This window comes from Anastrepha obliqua, chromosome 6 (assembly GCF_027943255.1).
Source record: "Anastrepha obliqua isolate idAnaObli1 chromosome 6, idAnaObli1_1.0, whole genome shotgun sequence".
Classification (NCBI taxonomy): Eukaryota; Metazoa; Arthropoda; class Insecta; order Diptera; family Tephritidae; genus Anastrepha; species Anastrepha obliqua.
Window position 1 is genome coordinate 74,637,404 of NC_072897.1, and position 21,744 is coordinate 74,659,147.

A 21,744-nucleotide genomic window follows, 5' to 3' on the forward strand; every position below is an offset into this window, starting at 1 on the left:
AATGGTCTTAAGTCCAGATAAGGGGATGAGAATGACGGTACTAGATTCGTTCCAAAAACCATTGAAATTTGGCATTTAAAACAATCATAGGACATTTTAATTTACTAGTTTTAAACGTGCTTAATTTAACAAACTACTTTTTATTTATAGTGAGATTCTCTCAAAGCACTTCGGGATTGAGCTGCTCAAACGTTGGGAAAGCAAAGATAAGTCTAAAATGTTGTATATTTTATTTACCTATGGTACATTAGCAACACAGTTACCTCTCGTCAGCAAGAAAATTTATTTGGCGTAACAAAATCATCGGCATGGCAAATAGTTCGATGCGTTAGTGCATGGCTTAACCATGACCATACCCTTGCATACATACAATGGCCAAAAGACTAAGGTGTATTAAGAAACTGTCGTAAATCCTACGACAAACGACAATTTATTTTCGAAAAGAAAACTACTTTGAAAGAAAGCAAAACCACAGTCTGGTATTACAGGCTGTTGTGAATGCAGAGAAAAAGTTATTAGACATTTACTATGCTTTACAGGCTCTTTCCCCGACAGTCACGTTCTTAGAGGATCCTCTATTTTCGCAAGAGCGACACAAAATTATGAAGACTTTAACTTTTTACTTGGAAGTTCAGCATATATCAGTACATTGGTTAGTTCCTCAATTTAAAGACAATGGACACCTCACATAAGCTCAAAGAAGTTGTAAGCCGCGGCATTCACATACCCGTGTTATAATGGAAAACAAATTCGGTTTGCTCAAAACGCTTTTCGGACGATTGCTAAAGTTAAAAGATCATAGAGATCTTAATGCATTTACAAACGTACCATTCAGAAATCGGAATTCACCACATTTTGAACTGGATACTGATCCGCAAGAAAAACAGAAATTAGTTATTTCAAATTGGTTAAATCTATATATATAAAAATTCAGCCGTTTTCGCGTTGTGATGAACTTTACGGAGAATGGCTCAACCGATTTTAACCAAACTTTGCCACATTGAAGAGACACATGTGAAGAAGGTTTGTGTTTTGAAATTTTAAGAATCGGATACCAGGGTCTCGAGAAATAGGCAAAAACGTGGACCCGGGTAACCCTAGGATGTGTTTGTACAATATGGATATCAAATGGAAGCTGTTGGTGAATGCTTTAGTACAGAGTATTTTTCATGCCGCTCCGTGACTGGGGTCTCGAGATATAGGTCAAAACGTGGACCCGGCTAACCTTTGGTTGTGTATGTACAATATGGGTATCAAATGAAAGCTGTTGATAAGTGCTTTAATACGGGGTAATTTTCATACCTATTGATGACTAGGGTCTCGAAATATACGCCAAAACGTGGACCCGCCGTGTCTTTGCACCGAATTAAACCTTACTTACACACATTCTTAAGTAAGTATTGAAAATGGGTTTCGTAAAGTTTGGTTGTAATTCGGAACACCGGCAACGCGTACAGCGTTCCTTTGAACGAGCTAATATATAATGTCGTTTACTTTTTTAACGCTTGGGGCGGAACTGAACTGTCGAATTGACAGTGTGAGTTACAATGTGTCAATATTTCTTTCTGATTTGGACGCCATAAAGAGAAGACGTAAGTGCAAAGTGTAAACATTTTTTGTGAATTTTTTTGGAGTGGATTTTGGAACAGTGAAAAATTTCTTACGAAATTTCAGAATTTAATGTTAAATCCGAATGTTTAAATGAAATTATGTTTTGTGGATTTATTTTTTCGGTTCATATGCGATAAGCTACGATACACCATGAGTGAAAAAAATGTTAAAAAAAATGAAAAAACAAAAGAAATTGTTAAAGGATGCAAAAGAAGAGCACGAAAAATGCGTAACTTTGATGAAAAAATTAATAGTTTCATCATGCAAATTGTCAACAATTTTCAGGAGAAAAGAGATGATTTAAGAAAATCACAACAAAATAAAATAATCCTGACCATGTGGACTAGGGCTTTTAAACACATATGCATCGAAAATATAATCTACAAAATTGAACAAAAACATGTTTTAAAATCTCAAAATACCATAATTACAATCATGTTTATTACAGTACAAATGCCAAGACAATCACGTAATCATATTGGTCGTTCGACAAATAATAATAAGCGCATGAGAAATGCCCGGAATAACGGGACATCAGAAGAACGTCAAGAACAAAATGAAGTAGTCAAGCGATTGATGAATAATGTTATCCAAGCAACTATTTTAATTGGCAAATTCAAGAATGAAGACGTTCTAATACCAAGAATTCCAATGATTCCACCTGAATTGCCATTTGAATTCAAGCGTTTGCAACTGCCCATTCGTTTAGCATTTGCAATAACTATCAATAAATCACAAGGGCAAACTTTAGAAATATGAACCAGTATTCACCCATGGTCAACTATACGTTGGCTGTTCACGTGTTGGGAAGCCAACAACATTATACAATATATTTACTCAAAAACAAATAGAAAAACAAAAGATATTGTTTATGGCAAAGCGCTTGAATAAAAAATTAAGAAATAAATAATATGAAAACCATATCTTTCTGTTCTAAACCATATCTATTATATTTTAGTGTGCATAGCGAAGCGGGCCGGGTTTGCTAGTTTGTTTATATATAATATTTCTTACCTGATTAGTATTTTGCTGAGTATCCATTACTTTTTAATACTGCTGTGATGTAAACTTTTGGGAACACTCAGCAAATGCCTACACTCAACCAATGTCTACTCTAAAATTATCCCCAAACTTTCAAGCTACCCCCACCATGCTTTACAGCCTTTGTTGTACGCCGGGGATTGTTGTGTACTTGGGTTTTTTCACGATAAACAAAAGTCTTCCCATCGGGACCAATCACCAAACTATTATTTTCTAGAAATTTTTATTTCTATGGGCATTTGCGAAAAGCAAACCTACCTTACTTTTTTTCGACAGTAGCGGTTTTACTCTCTTGACACGCCCTTACAACCCTTACAATTTATTTTCTTCGCACAAGTCTGCTTGATACATTCAGGCTTTATTTCTCCTCATTAATTTGCAGCGTTATCCCTCGATAAGGCTTGAAAGTATTACATTTACTTTTCTTAACGATGGTCTTGTCCTGCTGAATTGAAGTCTTTCCCGCAGCCGTCTTTTGAACCTTTTTTCTCTTAACCATATTTTTCTCTGTACTAATACATTTGACGTAGAAATTTTATGTGAACAATAACTACCATTCGGAGGCGGCGTAAAACATTTGTGGAACAACATCAAGACGCATGCCACAAATAGAAGGAGGATCTCGGCCAAACACCCAAAAGGCGTATAAGCGCCAATTATATATACATACTAGCGAAAACCCGCCCGTTCCGCTGGTCTTCTTTAAAAAAATCTAGATTAATTAATTAAATTAAGCCGAAAAATACTGTGTGTATTTTATAAAAATTCTCGCGCATGAATAGTAATGAAAGAAGTTTTAAATAGTAGTAGCAATTAAAAAACGTTTGATGTGATTTACTTTATTACTTTTTTTATTGTAATGCTCTTTGGTATACAATATTCTTCGTTTTTCCATGCGTTGTTGAATAAATGAACAATACCGATGGCTTACCAACTCTTGAGCATGAAACATAAAGTTGGCCATGAGAAAAACATGGGTATTCTAAATCAATACCACAAATTGATAAAGTTTGGCCTTGTGACTTATTAATAGTAATCGCGAATGCAAGGCGAACAGGAAATTGAAGATGTTTGAATTCTTCACCAGAGTATTTTCCATTCAAAATTGTTGCTTCAATGAGTTAATTATCAATCTCTGAACTGTTAATCGAGTGCCATTACATAGTCGTGGTTGATTTATGTTTCTCAACATAATAACCGGTGCTCCTATTTTCAAGTTTAGCATGTGTGGCGGTAATCCAGGTAAATCAAAGGAATTCAAAAATTCAGTGGGATAATTTACAATATCATCTTGATTTGTAACAGTGTCAACGGATCGATATGTTTGTTCTGGACTTGGTATGTTAGCCAAAATAGCCACATTCATTTCATTCACATCTTTATTTTTGCCAGCCATGATGGCTCGTTCACTAAGCCAATCATGATTTTTGTAATTTTGAGGCAAATTTGGGAAAATACTTTGAATTAACTGTTCTTTCGTTTGACTTATTTGACAAAAGTTTGGTTGTAAAGTTATTAAGCCAGTTAAATTATCGACAGGAACTTTGCCATTTCCAATATCCAATAATTGCTGTGAAAATTCAGCAGCTGATGGATCATTTTGCATTAGAACACGTACATTTGTAGTTAGTTTGAGTGTTTGAACATGTCTCCACAAATATGATGATTTCAAACATGCAGCCAATTCATCTGCTACAGTTGCTCGAGGAATAACAGGCAGTGTTTGTCTTAAGTCACCTGCCAGCAGCACTAACGCACGACCAAACATCTCATTTTTACTACGTAAATCTCGCAATGTCCTATCAAGCGCTTCCAGTGACTTTTTATGTGCCATCGTGCACTCATCCCATACAATTATGTGTCCGGAAAAGCGGGGAAGGAGAAGAGAACTGTTCTATTCCCCCCCGCTTTAACCCAGCTATGTGTTCAGGTGCAAATGACTTTTTGCGTGAAGTCTATTTACTCTTCTTAAATGTATATAAACTTTTCCAGGCGAAGTAAAAAAACTGACATACATATATTTGCTTCAACCGTATATTTGTGAGTACACAGGTAGTACATAAATATATGAATGATATAGGTAATATCTCATATTAGCATAACCTTTCTGCAAAAAAATAAGGAAACGATCACCAATCACGCCAGCAATGATACAATGAATTTTTCACTATAACTGACTTCAGATTAACGTTTATATAATAAGCGGATATGTAACATTTTAAAATTTTTTTAGAATTTTTTTTTTTAATTTTTAATAATAAGTGGTCTTCCCCTTCCTCTTCCTGTAGCTATTCCTTTTCCTCTTCCATCTCCAGCTCCATCTCCTTTCTTTATTTCGGAAACGGGCAGTAAAAATTACCTCACTTAAAAGCTTTCGTCAACAGCTTCCATCTGATACCCATATTGTACAAACACATCCAAGGGTACCTTGGTCCACCTTTTCGGCTATATCTCGAGACCCTGGTCACTCAGAGATCTAAAAAATACTCTGTATTAAAGCACTCATCAGTAGCTTTGATTTGATACCCACAATGTAAAAACACATCCTAGGGTTACCCGGGTCCTCGTTTTGGCCTTCGGCAGCGCCACCTGGTGGCGAGTGGAATCAATAAGCATATTATACTAACCTTCACCGTGGAAAAATATATACACATATATACCAAATTTCATAATAATCGGCACAGACACACACGACCAAAATGTATTCAATTCTAATGAATGCTATGTGCGGTACAAAAAATACGTGCGGCAAATAGCAGAAACCTTTGCCAAAGCAACACCAACAATGTGTGAAACTTTCATTGTTTTCCTTACACGCGTTGCTGAGATTACCCCGGACAAATGCACACTTTTTTTCGGCTTAATTTTTATATATATAGATATATTTACATATAACTAATTATTTTAAAAATTTTGGTTGTTTTCTACCTTTTTCATAACGGCAATATTTGCAAATATAACAAACAAGAATTTACCTGCTACTGAACTCTGCGCTATTTCGTTGTCGAACACAATAATATGCATTTCAAATAAAATATGGCAAAAAGAAACATTAAAAAGTTAACGGAACTTTTTATCTGATATATACGATATGTTGGCATAAAAATAATAATTTGTATAGGAACAAACTAAGTGCGCTTTTTCTCTGTCCATAGTTGTATGTGCCATAAAACAGGATATTTGCGATGAAGGAAACATGGAACAATTGGACCCAGAAAATAAATTTGAATAATTTTGGTAGTACACAACTAAGTCGAGAAGACGAATTATTTAACTATCTTTTCCTAAATAACTAATCTTTATATACCATTTAAAAATATAATAAAAACAAATTTTATTTTTTTAAATTAAGCCTTTCGTGTTTTCTTTTTATATTTGCTTGTTACATTAAAGAAAAAAATTATTTTTAAATTCATTGCTTTCATAAAAAATAAAAATTTTAAAATACTAAACTTCTTTCAATGAAAAAAATTACCATTACATTTTCATTTATCTAGTACAAGTATACCTAATTTACTTAAATAACTACCGCTTCGGCTTTAAATTCATTTTGGATTATTATGGTTATGGTAAAAATTTCTTTAACTCTCCATTGAACGTTTTTTTTTTAGCACTAAAACAAAACATTAATTATGAATAATACAGTGCAAAAAAAAAAATAGTTAATCAATTTCGCTTTCCTCTTGCACTCTTTATTGGGTTTTTGATGTGCGTCTATTTGTGGTGTGCGTCGTGATGTTTTATCGTCAGTTTTATGGGATGGTGACGCACCAACCATTCGGCTACGGCGGCCGCCTGCAACATGCAAATATTATAATAGGCGGTTGGCGAGCTCAGTCGCACATTTTATTTAAAATTGATAATAATTTGAAAATATAGAAACCAAAGGAAATGAAATTACTGTAAAGAATACATTTAGTAAAAGGAAATGTAGAAATGTTGCAAAGTTGTTCGGAGAACGTGTTCCTCTGTTCAACGCGTAGTATAAAATTTCAAGAATACCCGGATTTTAACATCTAAGACTCAGGTCTGGGCGTCTATTAACAATATCGGTCCGAGAAGTGCGCGGCATAATTAATATGGCAAAGGATAACCCTCGAATTACATCATTAAAAATTCTGGAAAGCGTAAACTAAACATTTAAAGAAAGTATTTGTTCGCAAACTTCTAGAACAGTTTTACATGAACCTGAATACTATAGTATCCATAGTAGTAGTATAGTGGTAGGGGTAGTGTCGCTCAAAGAAAGCCGTTTATTTCACTTATGAACCGACGGGAGCGCATTGAGTTCGCTAATAATTACATATATAAATATGCCTCGAGAGTGTTGGAAACAAGTATTTTTTTCACACGAAAGCCAATTTTGTATTTATGGGATAAGAGGTCGTCAAATTGTTTGGCGCAATCAGGAATTGGTAACAAAATGTTGTTGGTGCAATCAGACACGGTGATGGCGGAGTTATGGTGTGGGATTGCATAGCAGCAAGTGATGAAGTATATGAACATTTTAAAAAGAAAATTGAAACAGAGTGCCCGAAATCTTGGCTTATCAAGGACATTTTAATTACAACCAGATAATAACATGAAACACACAGATCATTAAGCTTTGGCTCTAGTATGACGCTTCAAAACAATTCAAAACACCAACAGCAGCCGGATCTCAATCCAATTAAGTACGAGGGGTGCCTTTTATATATCGGGATTAGAGAACAAAAACCAATTTTAATCATCGAAAATCACTTTATTGTTTTTCAAAATATTCTCCATGAAGCTCTATACACTTTTGCATGCGTTTGAACCAATTGTCGAAGCACTTTTGCCACTCTGAATGAGGAACCTCCAAAACATGCATTCTGAATGCCGCAACCACTTCTTCAGGTGTCGAAAAACGTTGACCTCTTAGTTTGTTTTTTACCTACAGGAATAAAAAGAAGTCATTCGGTGCCAAGTCAGGACTATACGGCGGATGACCCATTACCTCGATGTTTTGGGTGCTCAAAAATGCAGTTGTTTAAGCCGATGTGTGAGAGCTCGCATTGTCCTGGTGAAGAGTGATCCGTCTTTGGCGATTGGTTTTCCTAATTTCTTGGAAGACAACTGGCAAACAAATGGTTGTGTATCACTCAGAATTTACTGTTCTGCGTTGTTCTAGTGGTACGGTTGCGACATGTCCAGTTTTTCCGAAAAAACAGGCGACCATTTGCTTTGAAGTGCTTCGTGCGCGAACAACTTTTGTTGTTGTTGCAGTCGACTGCTGTTTACTTTCGGGCTCATACGCTTAAATCCATGATTCATCACCTGTCACAATGTCATAGACGTGTTTCGAAGCCCCGCGATCGTATTTTTTGAACATTTCCTTCGACCAATCGACACGAGCCTTTTTTTGAGCGATTGACAAATTGTGTGGGATCCAACGCGAACAAATTTTTTGACAGTCAAATGTTTATGCAATATTGAATGTATGCTGGTCCCACTAATGCCTAAGATTGTCTCAATCTCAAGATAGGTCACATGACGATCTTGCAATATCAGTTCGCGCACAGCATCAATGGTTTTCGGAACAACAACTGATTTTGGACGACCTTCACGAAATTCGTCTTGGAGTGAACTACGACCACGATTGAATTCACCATACCATCGATAAACACTGGTCCTTGATGGAGCTTCATCGCCAAAAAATGAATTAAGTTCATCCATGTAATGTTGCTGAGTTAATCCACGTCGAAAGTTGTAAAAAATAATCGCACGAAAATGTTCACGATTCAATTCCATTTTTGGACCGAGATGAATCTTTTAAGTTACTGTAAACAACACAAATAGCGCTGGTATTTCAAAACGTTCTGAGTACGTAAAAGCCAAAAAATGTCAAAGTTTGCGATACAACTGTCAGTTGCCAGATTGCAACACCAGGGTTGCCAAATAAAAGGCACCCCTCGTATCTGTGGGATCTTTTAGAAAAAGAATTGGACAGTTTGTATAAGTATAGTGATAACAAGCGAAGTGGCTTTGCGCAGTGTTATACGGGCAGAATGGGCGAATATTACAACTGAGCAAGCAGAGAAATTAGTAAATTCATTGCTAAATAGAATGAGTGAAGTCTTAAAACATTTGGCTTTCCGAAAAAGCATTAATTTAGTTTTCTTTATTATTTATAAAGCTTTTTCCATATGTTTTATTATTATTATTATTAGAAGGCCATTACGCACTGCGACCAGAGCTGATCTATTGTGAAAGGCCTATTTTGTAACCCTAGAGTTTTAGGCTTTTTAGAAATTTTAGCACAGTTTTGGGTTTGTTGTTCCAAAGATTGCATGGAGATACTACGATACCACCAAGGTGGTGAAGTCTTTGTCTGCCCAACGCAGGACACTCACAAAGCACATATTCTGAGCTTTCTATGTCCATTTCGCAAAAGCGGCAGACATTGGTCTCGGATAGACCAATATTGTTTAGATGGTACCTCAGGCGGCAGTGACCTGTAAGGTATCCAGTTAAAAGACGCAGATCTACTCTGTTTAGTGAGAGAAGTTTGTCAGATATTCCTTTGTTGGGACTTAGGAATAGTTTGGCTTGACGCTAACCGGCACAGTTTAGCCAGTGTGCGGCAAGTTTTCTTTAGTAATTTAGTAATGTGGCCTTTTGTTGGTCCACAGAAAGGCTCAGGACCAGTAAGTTGCATATTTGCTCCTTGTTTTGCAAGGTCGTCAGCCATTTCATTTCCCTCATGTCCTTCATGTCCCGGAATCCAACATAGTGTTACTGTGTTGAGGTTTCCTAACGTGTTTAGGAGGTTTAGGCAATCGTTTACCAATTTAGAGGTGATGGTTGTTGATAGAAGGGCTTTTAAAGCCGCTTGGCTATCTGAAAGTATGTAGATGTGAGTACCTCTCATTTTCCTTCTAAGGCATTCTCTCACACATATTTCAATGGCATGTATTTCTGCCTGGAATATTGTTGGGCAGGATCCCATCGGAATCGATTTTTTGAATTTGGGCCCATTGATTCCTGCCCCTGTTCTACCATTTTCCAATTTGGACCCATCAGTAAAACATAGCTGGGAGCCAGGTTTGAAGGTGATAGAGTTAGTTCTCCAGTCTGTTCGTTCATTGATTATAACTTGGAAGTTCCTGAAGAGTATTGGTTTGGGTGATAGTATATCATCCCTATGAAGAATGGGACTATGTAGGAAGTCTTCTAAGATCTTTAAATGCCCTTTCATATCCCCACTTTTAAGTTCAGATATACCTTTTAGTCTTAAGGCACTCGAGCGAGCTTCCCTTTCAATTAGAATTGGAAGCGGTGGTATGTTCAGGAGCACACCCAATGCATCCGTGGGACACGTTTTCATAGCCCCTGTAATACCAACACATACCAGGCGATGCAGTTTGTTTAATTCGTTTGCCGCCTTTCTTTGCTTGACCTTGGGCCACCATGCTAAGGATGCATAAGTGACTATGGGTTTTACAACTGTGGTGAATGTCCAGAAGGTCATTCTAGGGCTTAGTCCCCATGTCTTACCAAAAAGCCTTGTACAGGCAAAGAATGCCCTTGTGGCTTTTGAAGTAACTCTCTCAATACGGGAGTTTCACGTAAGCGTTTTGTCAAGACTAACGCCAAGATAGTTCGCTTCTGTCGAGAGTTCAAGTGTTGTTCTATTAAGGGTCGGACATTTGAGATTTATGTTCCTTCTCCTAGTAAACGGTACAAGTGTTTGTTTGTTTGTAAGGGCTTGCTGCATACGATCCGAAATGGTTTCCTCATGCCACCCTAATACGTAAACTACTAGGTCATCAGCGTAACCCTGAGTGTGAAATCCTAGGTTATTCAGTTTGTGGAGAAGTTCATCTATAACTAGAGTCCACAGAAGAGGAGAGAGTACGCCACCTTGAGGGCAACCTCTTGTGGCTTTGATAGATTTGATTGTTCCTCCTAGTTCGGTGCTGATCTCCCTAGATTTCAGCACGAATATTATCCATCTAGTGATGGGTTCAGGTACCTCCTTTAGATATAGGGCATTATAGATTGCCTCATAGGAGGTGTTATCAAAAGCTCCTGATATGTCAATAAATGCACATAGAGCTACCTGTTTGGACTCAATAGCCTTTTCAATAACTGTTACCAGGCTGTGTATTGCAGTCTCAGTGGATTTTCCCTGTTGATAGGCAAATTGAAGTCGATGCAGTGGGAATTTAGCTAGATTGTATTCCCTAATATACTGATCAACTATCTTTTCCATTGTTTTAAGGAAAAATGAGCTGAGACTAATTGGTCTGTATGATTTAGGCAATTGTTCGGGTTTTTTCCCTACCTTTGGAATAAATACGACCTTAACCTCAGCCCATTTTGTAGGCAAATATCCTAGCAGTAAGCTTGCTTTGTATGGTCTGGTCAAATTAGGGATAATATGGTGTGCACCCTGCTGTAAAAGACAGGGGAATATCCCATCAGGACCAGGAGATTTGTATGGGCTGAATGTTGATATCGCCCATTGTACCCGCTTTTCATGGAATAGCTTGTTTGCTAGTTTTAAGTTCTCAGCACCCGCAGATGTAGTAGTTTCTGCCGGTACAGAGATCTCGTCTAGCACAAGTGATCCAGGGAAGTGAGTGTCCAGCAGAAGTTGACTAGTTTCCTCTGGATTCCTTGTGTAGCTTCCGTCTGGCTTTTTCAGGGTACTAATGCCGTTAGAGTGATCTTTTAGTAGGGCTTTTTGGATACGAATAGCATCCGGAAGACTACAAATCTTTTCACAGTGATTCCTCCCTTTAGCCCTTTTAGATTTCCTCAATTCTTTGTTGTAGTTGGTTAGGGCTGTTGAGTAGGAGGACCAGTCCCCCATTGCTTTAGCTCTATTCCATAGGGTTCTTGTTTCTTTACGCAGGTTGGAAAGTGCAATATTCCACCAAGGAATATTTCTTTGTGGCTTTTTCACTTTTACTGGACAACTTTCGTGAAACGCAGATATTATGTTTGAATGTAGTTCGTTCGATTCGAACTCAAGCTCAGATATAAGCTGAATGTGACGCTTAGAGCAGTTAACATTTTGTTCTAAATAGAAGTGAAAGTAGTCCCAGTTAGTTTTTCTGGGGTTTCTGTAAATTGTCATTTGTGGTTTGGTTGCACCTATATCGAATCTAATATGTCTGTGATCCGACATAGATGTTTCCTCTGACACATGCCAATTTGAGACTTCGGACAAAACATTATGGCTAGAGAGAGTGATGTCAAGGACTTCACCTCTGATTGCATTAATGAATGTAGGTTCGTTGCCTCGGTTTAGGATAGATATATTATACCTAAGTAGAAATTCAATAAGGTACTCACCTCTTGGATTGATGTCTGTGCTTCCCCACGCTGTGTGGTGCGCATTTGCGTCACAGCAGAGGATCCACCGGAGACGTTTTTGCTGACAACATTCCACCAGGGCTATAACCTCCCTTGTTGGAGCAGTGACCTCATCTCCTGGAAGGTAGGCGGAGGCAAGTACTACCTCATGCTCACCTTTGCTCGTTGGCACTTTTACCCAAATCGCCACCAGGTCTTCTGTAATGAACTGTGATATTGGGATAAAGGTTAGTTGATTATTTATTAACAACGCCGCTCTGGGTCGGTCTTTGTTGGCAGCATATATCAACTTAGCGTTTGCGCTCTGGAGTCCCTGAATGACTCCTTTACGTACCCATGGTTCTTGAATGAAAGCTACATCCAAGAGTTCTTGGTTAAATCTCCTCGTAAGCACGTCCGAGGCTGCTTTTGCGTGATGGAGATTTATTTGAAGGCATCCGAGTTGCCTTCTGGTGTTGTAGGGTTTACGCTTAGGCCAGGTCATCTAGTGATCCTTCGTTTGGCAATGGCTGCCTTTTTCTTGCCTCGGTTGCTTTTCAGCAGGACTGCTTCCTCAGCGGACATCTGATCCCCCCTTCGATCCTTGTTGTGGCTGTGCGCTTTTTTATCCGCCTGCAGCGGGGGTCGCATGCGGATACCCTCGGCCACGTTATGGCGCCATGTGCCAGATGTTGTTGCCTTTTCTGGCTCGTGTCTGGAGCAGCTGGCCTTATCGTCCTGGGCTATTGAAGCCGTTGAAGTCAAAGTTCCCGCTTCCTCAGAGCTTTGTTTCGCCGAGGGGTTAGGGTCCTGTTCGGTAACCTTAGGCGGATCAATCGGGCCTTTAGATTTTGGCCGAAGTTGTGTTTTACCGAACCCGTAGTTCAACCAGTTGTTGGAAGTCTTTATGACTTCTGCGGAGATTGGGTCAATAGCAATGGTAATTTCTACCACAGCACCCTTGCGCACTCTGTTGAGCACCCGCCAGTCATTGGTGTTGAGGCCCTCGTTTTGGCCGTCAAGGAGGCTAATAATATCCTCAGTTGAGGAGCTGTCCAATTCTGGAAAGTGACCAACGAAGATTTGTGGGCGCGGTATGTCCGCCTCCTGCACAATCTTCAGCTGTGCATCTTTCCACGGCTTCAGCTTAGGAACTACTTCCTTTAGCCAATTAGCCGTATCATCGCAGCCGCATGATATAACTATATATCCTGGGCGAAAGGTGCAGCTATTAAATTTGGGCTTTGCAGCGCCAGTCTGCTTTTTCCTTATCGCCTCCAGGATAGCATGTTGTATGGCCATTAGTCTTTCCGTCGACCATACTGTAGTGGGATAGTCAGGAGGAATTATTCCCAACTTCGTGCTACACGCCGCGTCTTTGTAAGACATTTTTGTTGAGTCTACCTTGACTTCTGGATTAGGCACTGCTACCTTTGGTCCTTCCGTTTCGGTAGTCTCTCCTGCCTTTTTTCCAACGCTGGAGCCCCCCTGTAAATTGGCACGTTTAGGGGAGCTTTGCTTTGGTGTGGTGCTGCTGGAGCGTTGTCGCTTCAGATCAGCTGGTTTTTGAGCCAACTCTCTTGCCTCGTCAATGCTGTGACCTTTTCTCAGGAAGTACTTTAGGCGCTTTCTGGCGGCACCGCAAAGCCGCACCTTGTCTTCGTCCTTTCTTCCTGAGTCACGAGTGGGAGAAGATAATAGTTTCTCCTCTTCCTCTGGTGATATGGTAGAAGTTTTGCCATCTGGCCCCAGGGCCATGTCGTCAACTTCCATATCGGTGCTTCCGCTGACAGTTGGAGGGCATTGTTTGCCCTTAGCTGCCTGCGATGTTGTTGGTAATTCGGCACTGTTTACCGAAAGGTCGTTATCGACCTGGTTTATACAATATTAGGCACTTCTGCCTTTTTTAATAAGTTGTTTGACTCTGCCATGTGGTCCCACGAGTGAAGGGGAAGGGAAGGTCGAGCCACGACAGTGCCCCGGTGTCGCGGTAAGGCTAACTTCAACCAGAGGGCGCCCGATATCTGGAGGTTAACGTTATAAGACACACTTACGTAGTGCCATTCATCCTATAGGCACGGTTCGAATTACACCTAGGATTACGGGTTTTTTCGAGTTATGCCTCTCTAGATCCGCCATTTTTGGTTAAAAGCAGGGGCACCTCGTGCAGGAGTGGCATTCTGCCACAATGGTCGGTCTTTAGGCTACTGGCACAACTGCCATACGCCTCTGTGTGCATTCCCCCAAGAAGCAACGTACACTTCACCCCCTCCATATGTTTTAAAAGTCTACGCAGACTTTCTGGTCGTTATATTTACATGTTGCTGCAAATGCGAAGTGAAGAATTTTTTTTTTAAGAAATAATTAATTAAAATATGTTTTGAAGTGTACGTTTTTATTGTGATTTTAATCAACTTAAAAGTATGTTTAAGATGAAAGAAGATTTTATGGACGATGTGTAGTTGCATATAATGGGTTAAGGGTATATGGAGCACATATGTGTAGGACGTGTGCTCAGTGTTTCGTACAAGGTTTTATATTTAGTTCTTGTATTAACATTAATACAGGGTTTCTGGTTTCTGAGCGTAAGAGCGCGAGGGAACCGCGTTAGTTTAATTATTCGTGCGGATTATTTATTTCATGGCCAAAACTCGTGTACAACTGCTCGTCGTAGATTTTATTCACGTTACAATATTCGACGTTTACGTGATACTTGGGGTATATTCAGGCAACAAGTTCGGTGGCCAACAGCCCATAGCCGGTTCCCAGCCAGACATCGGGAGCAAATGGGAATATTGAACTCGTGATTTCGTACGGAAGTGTTAAAGTGTAAACAAGCAAAATCGTCGAGGGCAAGCAGTTTTCCTCCTTCGACCGCTGTTTCAGTTCGGCCATGTCTTTCTGCTTTGTTCGCATGTTGTGAGGTTTTGCCAGCTTGTATTTACCTTTTTGATGGTTTCCCTGTCTATATGCAATTTACAAGTCGCTATGGGCATGGGTATCAGCGCCTTATCGGGTATCATCCGGGTCGTACAAGTTCATCCGCCTTACAGTTTCCTGCAATATTCCTGTGGCCTGGCACCCAGATAAGGTGCACCTTGTAGCACTTAGATACGTCATTTAGTAGTTTAAAACATTCTAGAACTGTTTTGGCGAGTGCGTTTTTGATTCCAGCGCTTTTATTGCCGCTTGACTGTCCGAGTAAATGAAGACTTCATTTGTGGATAATACTCTCGTTTTTATTTCTTTAAGTCCCTCTTTTATGGCAGTGACTTCCGCCTGAAATACACTGCAATGGTCAGGTAAGCGAAATGATTGGCATAGTCCGAGTTTATCGGAGTAGACCCCTCCACCTACTTTGTTGTCCAGTTTTGAGCCATCTGTGTAGATGTTTAAATCATTTATCTTAACAATAAGCCCGTTATCCCATTCCTCTTTGGAAGGAAATACTGTGACAAAGGATTTATTTAAATTGATGTCCTTGGTCTTACAAAAATCCGTTGTGCCGGGAATGCAGGGGAATTGTTCTAAAATTGAAGAGTGTCCTCTTTGGTTCGTTCTGAGTAGGCCGATTTCTCTTGTTGTTGTTGTTAAGGCTTACCGAAGGATCGGAATCGTGCCGTGGCTGGTTCCGGATATTCACATAAATAGTGGAAAAGACTTTCCTTCGCCCCTTCCGCTTGACAGCTTCTACAGATAGGATTGAAGGGTAGATTGAGTCTAGCTCCATGATCCCCTACTTTCCAATGTCCTGTAAGGGTTGCAGTGATGCGTGAAATGTTTGGCCGAGAACATCCGAGCAGGTCATTCGTCTTTTGGATTTTGTATGACGGCCATGTGTTTTTTATTGTAATACATGTAGGTATTTGCTTCCATCTTCTTTCCGCTAAAGCATGATAGTGTGAAGCAATGGATGCTTTTAGTGTGTTCAGTGGGGTGGAGACTGCCACCGCCTCTGCTCTGCCTAGTGTCGAACCCTTTCTTGCTAGCTCATCCGCTATCTCATTGCCCCGTATGTTCCTATGACGGGAACCCATATCAGAGTAATTTCAAGCCAATGGCTGAGCAGTTTTAGCTTCTCTCTACACTGTAGGACCAGTTTGGATGAAATGTAGTTGGAGTCTAAGGCTTTAATAGCTGGTTGACTGTCTGAAAAGATAGCTACTCTTGCACCAACTTCCTTGTAGAGTTTTAGGGATTTGCATGCTTCTCTGATCGCTAAAAGTTCTGCGTGGAACACGGTGGCATAATCAGGAAGACGAATTGATTGAGATAGGTTGAGTGGCTCCGAATGGAAGCCAGCTCCCACACCGCAGTTCATCTTAGAACCGTCGGTATAAGTTTCGATATCGTGTCTTCCAATCACCTCTCCTTTGCTCCACTCAGTTCTCGGTGGAAAACGTACCGTAAAGCCTTTCTTGAAGTTGAGGTCGGGGACTGTGTAGTCTGATCCGTTTTTGAGCAGCGAGGGTCCCTGTAGGAGGATCTTACTGTGACCGTACGACCTTGTTGTCCAGCTTCCTATGTCTCTGAGTCTCACCGCGCTACAAGTAGCTATTGTTTTAACGTGTAAATCTAATGGCAATAGATGTGTTAGTACATTGAGCGCTTCAGTAGGACTGGTGCTAAGTGCTCCTGTAGTTAGGATACACGCTGTTCTTTGTATCTTGTTCAGCTTAGTTTTGTTGTATTTCTTTTTTGTTGTAGGCCACCAAACTAGTGCCGCATATGTTAGTATTGCATATGTTACAATGGTTGTGTAGGACCAGTTGGATAGTTCCCGATTTCTCTTAGTCTGAGAGTTGCTTTGGCAGCTGTTTACTTACCGAATTGCTCTATTGGTAAATATTAAGCATAATATTTAGTGCATATGTGGGTGTGGTTCTAAGGGCCCCGCAGATGCAAAGACTGGTCATTCTTTGTACGTGTACCATGGTTCTTTTAATGTACAATTTATCTAAAGCCAGCCACCATACTAATATGCCGTATGTTAGGATTGTTCTGACTATTGCTGTGTAAAGCCAATATACGATAGATGGGGAGAGACCCCAACTTAGTCCTATCAGCTGTTTACAAGAGTATAGCGTTATTGTCACCTTTTTTACTCTATCTTCGACATTTGCCTTCCAAGTTAGTTTTCGGTCTAGTATTAGACCTAAGTAGTACCGTTCCACTTAGAGTCGGGGCAGCTATATTTGGAATTTTGTGTTTCCTGGTAAATAGGATGAGTTCAGTTTTATTGGGGTTGACGCTTGGCCCATTTGATTTTGACCAGTTTTCAACCATGTTTAGTAAATCTTGCATGACTTCTCTAAGTGTATTGGGAAAATTCCTTCTTACTACCATTGCAACATCGTCCGCATATGCTTCGACGTGTTGTCCTCTCTCCTCTAGGCTCTTAAGCAAGGAGTTTGATGCCATCACCCATAGGAGAGGGAACAGCACACCGCCTTGAGGTGTTCCTCTGCTAACATTTTTCTTGATATCTGAGGCCCCTAGGGTTGGGATCACAAATCTGCTCAAAAGCATGTTTTTGATTAACTCAACCAGAGCGCCAGAGATCCCGAAATCCGGCAATGCCTTTATTATGGTATCCGGTAGGATGTTGTGTGAATTCTTTATTATAAATTGACTTCTCGATTTCTGTAACAAGTGCGTTAAGTGCTGTTTCAGTAGATTTCCCTTTACAGTACGCATGTTGTGAGATACCAAGTTTATTAGGGCTGATGTTAGCCTTAATATGCTCTTCTAAAATTCTTTCTAATGTTTTTAGCAGAAAGGAGGATAGGCTGATTGGCCTGAGATCCTTGGGTGTTGTGTGTGAACTTTTTCCCGCTTTAGGAATAAAGACAATTTTACCTCTTTCCATACTCATGGGACACTTTTAAGTTTCAGAACAGCCTTGAATATAGCCGTTAACCACTCCATGATGTAATTGAGTGAATGTTGTATTTGGGCCGGGAATAATCCAAGGGACCCGGTGATTTAAATGGTTTGAACGTGTTCACTGCCCAGGTTATCCTAGTTTCAGTGATTATTTCTTCAATGTCAGAGTTTGGTCTTTCTGTACTATTGTTGATTAATACGTTAGATGATTCGTCACTCGAAATAGTCAAACTCTTATCCGGTTTTTTGAGGTATCCGGAGGATTTTTTTTTTAAAGGATTTTACGCAGTCTGGAAGCATCTGTGGTTCCTTCGATTTCTCCACAGAACGTTCTCCAACCAGACCTTTTCGCTTTCCTAACTTCTTTTTTATAAATTTTTAGCTTACTGTAATAGCTGTCCCAGTCTTTACTCTCTCGTGTCGTTTTCGCTCTATTAAATTGTCTTCTGCTGTCGTTTCTTAATGTAGTCAGGTCTTTTGACCACCAGGGCGTTTTTTTCTTCGCCTTAACCCTGTGAACATAACACACACATGGTTTCACACACGGCCGGAGAGATCATAGCGATACTTCCCGATTTCTTCCCTAACAAGCTGATAAGCCGTTCCGGTGAAATATCCTGGCCTCCCAGGTCGCCCGATCTTACCCCTATGGACATTTTCTGTGGGGGTATCTCAAAAGTAAAGGCCATATTTCAAAGGTATCCGACGTGACAGTCAACATTTAAAAGAAATAGTAAAAAAACCCATTTGTATTCGTAATAGTTATTGAAATAAATTCTTATCATTAGGGACGAAGTTGAACTTTACAAAGAGAGTATCCTAGAAGTGCAAGAAGTTAGATGGAAAGGAACTGGAATTATACACAATCCAAAATATTATTTTTACTACAGCTGCAATCCAAAGCATCATATCCTTGGAACTGGTTTTCTTGTCTTTGACAAAACCCGACAAAATGTAACAGATTTTCAACCTATCAATGAAAAACTATGTTCCATCCGAATAAGGTCTAAATTTTATCACATAAGCATAATAAATGGCCACTTCCCAACCGAAGAGATATCAGATGAGGGAAAAGAAACTTTTTATGACACGCTAGATCGCATATATGAGGCGTGACTTAGCACGACATGAAAATCATTATTGGTGATATGAAGGGTAGAGAAGAAATATACAGGAAGCATATTGGCATTCGTCTCAATAATTTTTCTGCAACAGAAAACATGGTCATTGGCAGTACAATGTTTGAGAGACGAAACATACACAAAATTACATGGGTTTCTCCAGATGGCAAATAAATGAACCAAATCGACCATGTGCTAGTTAATTCAAGATATAAATCCAGCATCCTCCAGGTGAGAAGTTTACGAGACGCGAACGTAGACTCTGGCCATTTTTACTTTCCACTCGAATAGACGCAAGGATAATAAACATGAAGAAAAACTTGACAAACATATCTCATAGAACTAATTTGGAAACCCTAAATTATCCAGACATAGAAAAAAATTTTAAGAAATAGCTTGACGAAAGTCTATACCAAGTGAGCTGCTCTGAAGACGTAGATTAAGTTTGGAGAAGTATATGCGAAAACAAAAAGGTTGCAGCTACAAAAGTGTTGGGAAAATCCGAGAACAAACGAAAAACTTTCTAGTTCGACGAAGACTGCAATGATAAACCGCAAAACGCAGCAATCTACAGAAATGTATGAAAATTTAAGACGCGAGGAGAAGATATTGTATAGGAAAAAAAGAGAATTTTTAATAAGGAAAAGTTTGAGCAAGAAGAAGCAGACTTCAACTGCCATAATTTTTTTTAAAGGCGTGAACGAAGAAAGATGCGAGTACAACCCAAGGACATACTACTGTAAAAATGAATATGGTTTACTCTTAACGGAAAAAAACCTAATCCTCGAATGGTTGGCAAAATATTCTGATAAACTTCTTAACAGAAACAATACAGGTATTGAACCCGAATACCCACAGTTAAAGTCTTCAGCAATGGTGGAAGAACTTACCTTCCAAGAGTTCATGGCGTCAATTAAATCCCGAAAAAACAACAAGTCTTGTGCTTTTGACGAACAAAGCTCATTAAACACAAGAGTATGTAATGAATACCTCCTTGCCATATATCAGTTGGTTTGCAAAATCTGGAATGAAGAACGTATGCCAAAGATGTGTGAAATTAAAATAATTTGCCCTCTACATAAAAAAAGAGACATGTAGATCTGTGAAAATTACCGTCCCATAACTCTATATTTCATAACTCTCATATTCTAAACGCTAGACTTAAACCGCATGCTAAACGCATTATTGGTAGCTACCAGGCTGGTTTCAAGAGGGAAGAGCAACGATTGACCAAATTTTCGTACTAAGACAGATTTTAGAAATGGCTCGGCAAGGGGATTGGCTCTCATGTCTCCTCTTCAATATTGCCATTGAAAAGGTTATCAGGGACTCTGCCGTAAACACAAAGAGCACTATTTTCTTTAAATCGGTTCAATTGCTGGCTTGCTTTAGTATTCAGTACAGTCTTAGTGAACATCAGTACGCTTGTGCCAATGAGAATTCCATTCCTGGAGTGAGAATCTGGAATCTGGAATCTGGAAGGGCTACAAAAAACGCTTCCACTGCTGTTATGACCTAATCATTTGATGAAAAACACTTTTCACGCATGCAATTTTTTTGGTCTGGAAACAAGCGACCGAACCACACCACTTTTTAGTCTATTGTTTCATTTTTTGATACATAATGATGAATCGACGCACAAAATCCACTTTATCCTGCCGAAATAACTGTGAATGTTGTTGAGAAAGTCGCATTCGAAAGTGTTTTTGTTCAATTGTTAGAGAATGCGGCATCCACTGTGCACACAGCTTTCTGAAACCCAATACTTCAGTCAAAATATTGCTTGCACTGCCCAGTATTCTACTATACTAATTAATAAAAAAATCCGTATTCACTTTCAACATTCGTTCATAAATTTCCTTTGCTTTTAACGAAGAATGAATCAACACATTGAAATTAAACTTCGCATACATTAATTTAAAGAGAGTGTACCAACATAACAAAAAAATTTAGGGTAGTAGAAACGCCCTCTCTTATCTAACCCAAAACTTATTAAACATTTTCGTAGTGTGGATATGTGTATGATGTGTGTTGTTTCGTACAATGTTTCGTAATAGGTTACTGTGTTGGCATAAGTACATGTTTATATTAACCGTTTTAATGCTATATAACTCATGGGCTGAAAAGTGCCAGACCTAGCAAATAAGCCACTTTTTTTTGTTCAAAATTTGCTTTATTCCTCTACCTCATTTCCATAAAAAAAACGCAATGATTCCAGCGCCGTTCTAACATTTCAGTACCACTTCAGTAGAACTATTTATTTTTTGCCTCAAAATAGGCATCAGTTTCAGCGATAACCTCTTCATTCGAGCAAAATTTTTTACCGGCGAGGATTTTTTAGGTCTGCGAACAACCAGTAGTTGCTGGTAGCCAAATGTATACGGTGGATGTGGGAGCAATTCGAAGTTCAACTAATGTAGTTTGCCATTGTGTTGATTGACCTGAGACGATCTTGTTTTTGGCCAACATTGAGCAAACGCGATACTCACTTTGAACAGAATTCAAATGTACATCTATACTAATATTATAAAGAGGAAAACTTTGTTTGTTTGTTTGTAACGAATAGGCTCAAAAACTACTGGACCGATTTTAAAAATTCTTTCACCATTCGAAAACTACATTATCCAAGAGTAACATGGATTACATTTTATTTTGGAAAAAATAGGGTTCCGTAAGATATTTGGATTTTTCGGACACAAATTGAAAAAAATCTTATACACTCCTCACAAAAATTAAGGGAGCAAGAAAAAAATTCAAATTT

The 21,744-nt window shown here is 39.2% G+C and overlaps 1 protein-coding gene across 6 annotated transcripts in view; it reads left to right on the forward strand.

Moving 5' to 3' along the window:
- Positions 1-21,744, forward strand: part of LOC129250143 (calcium/calmodulin-dependent protein kinase type 1-like) — a 203,560-nt gene that overhangs the window by 43,179 nt on the left and 138,637 nt on the right. The window lies entirely within an intron of this gene.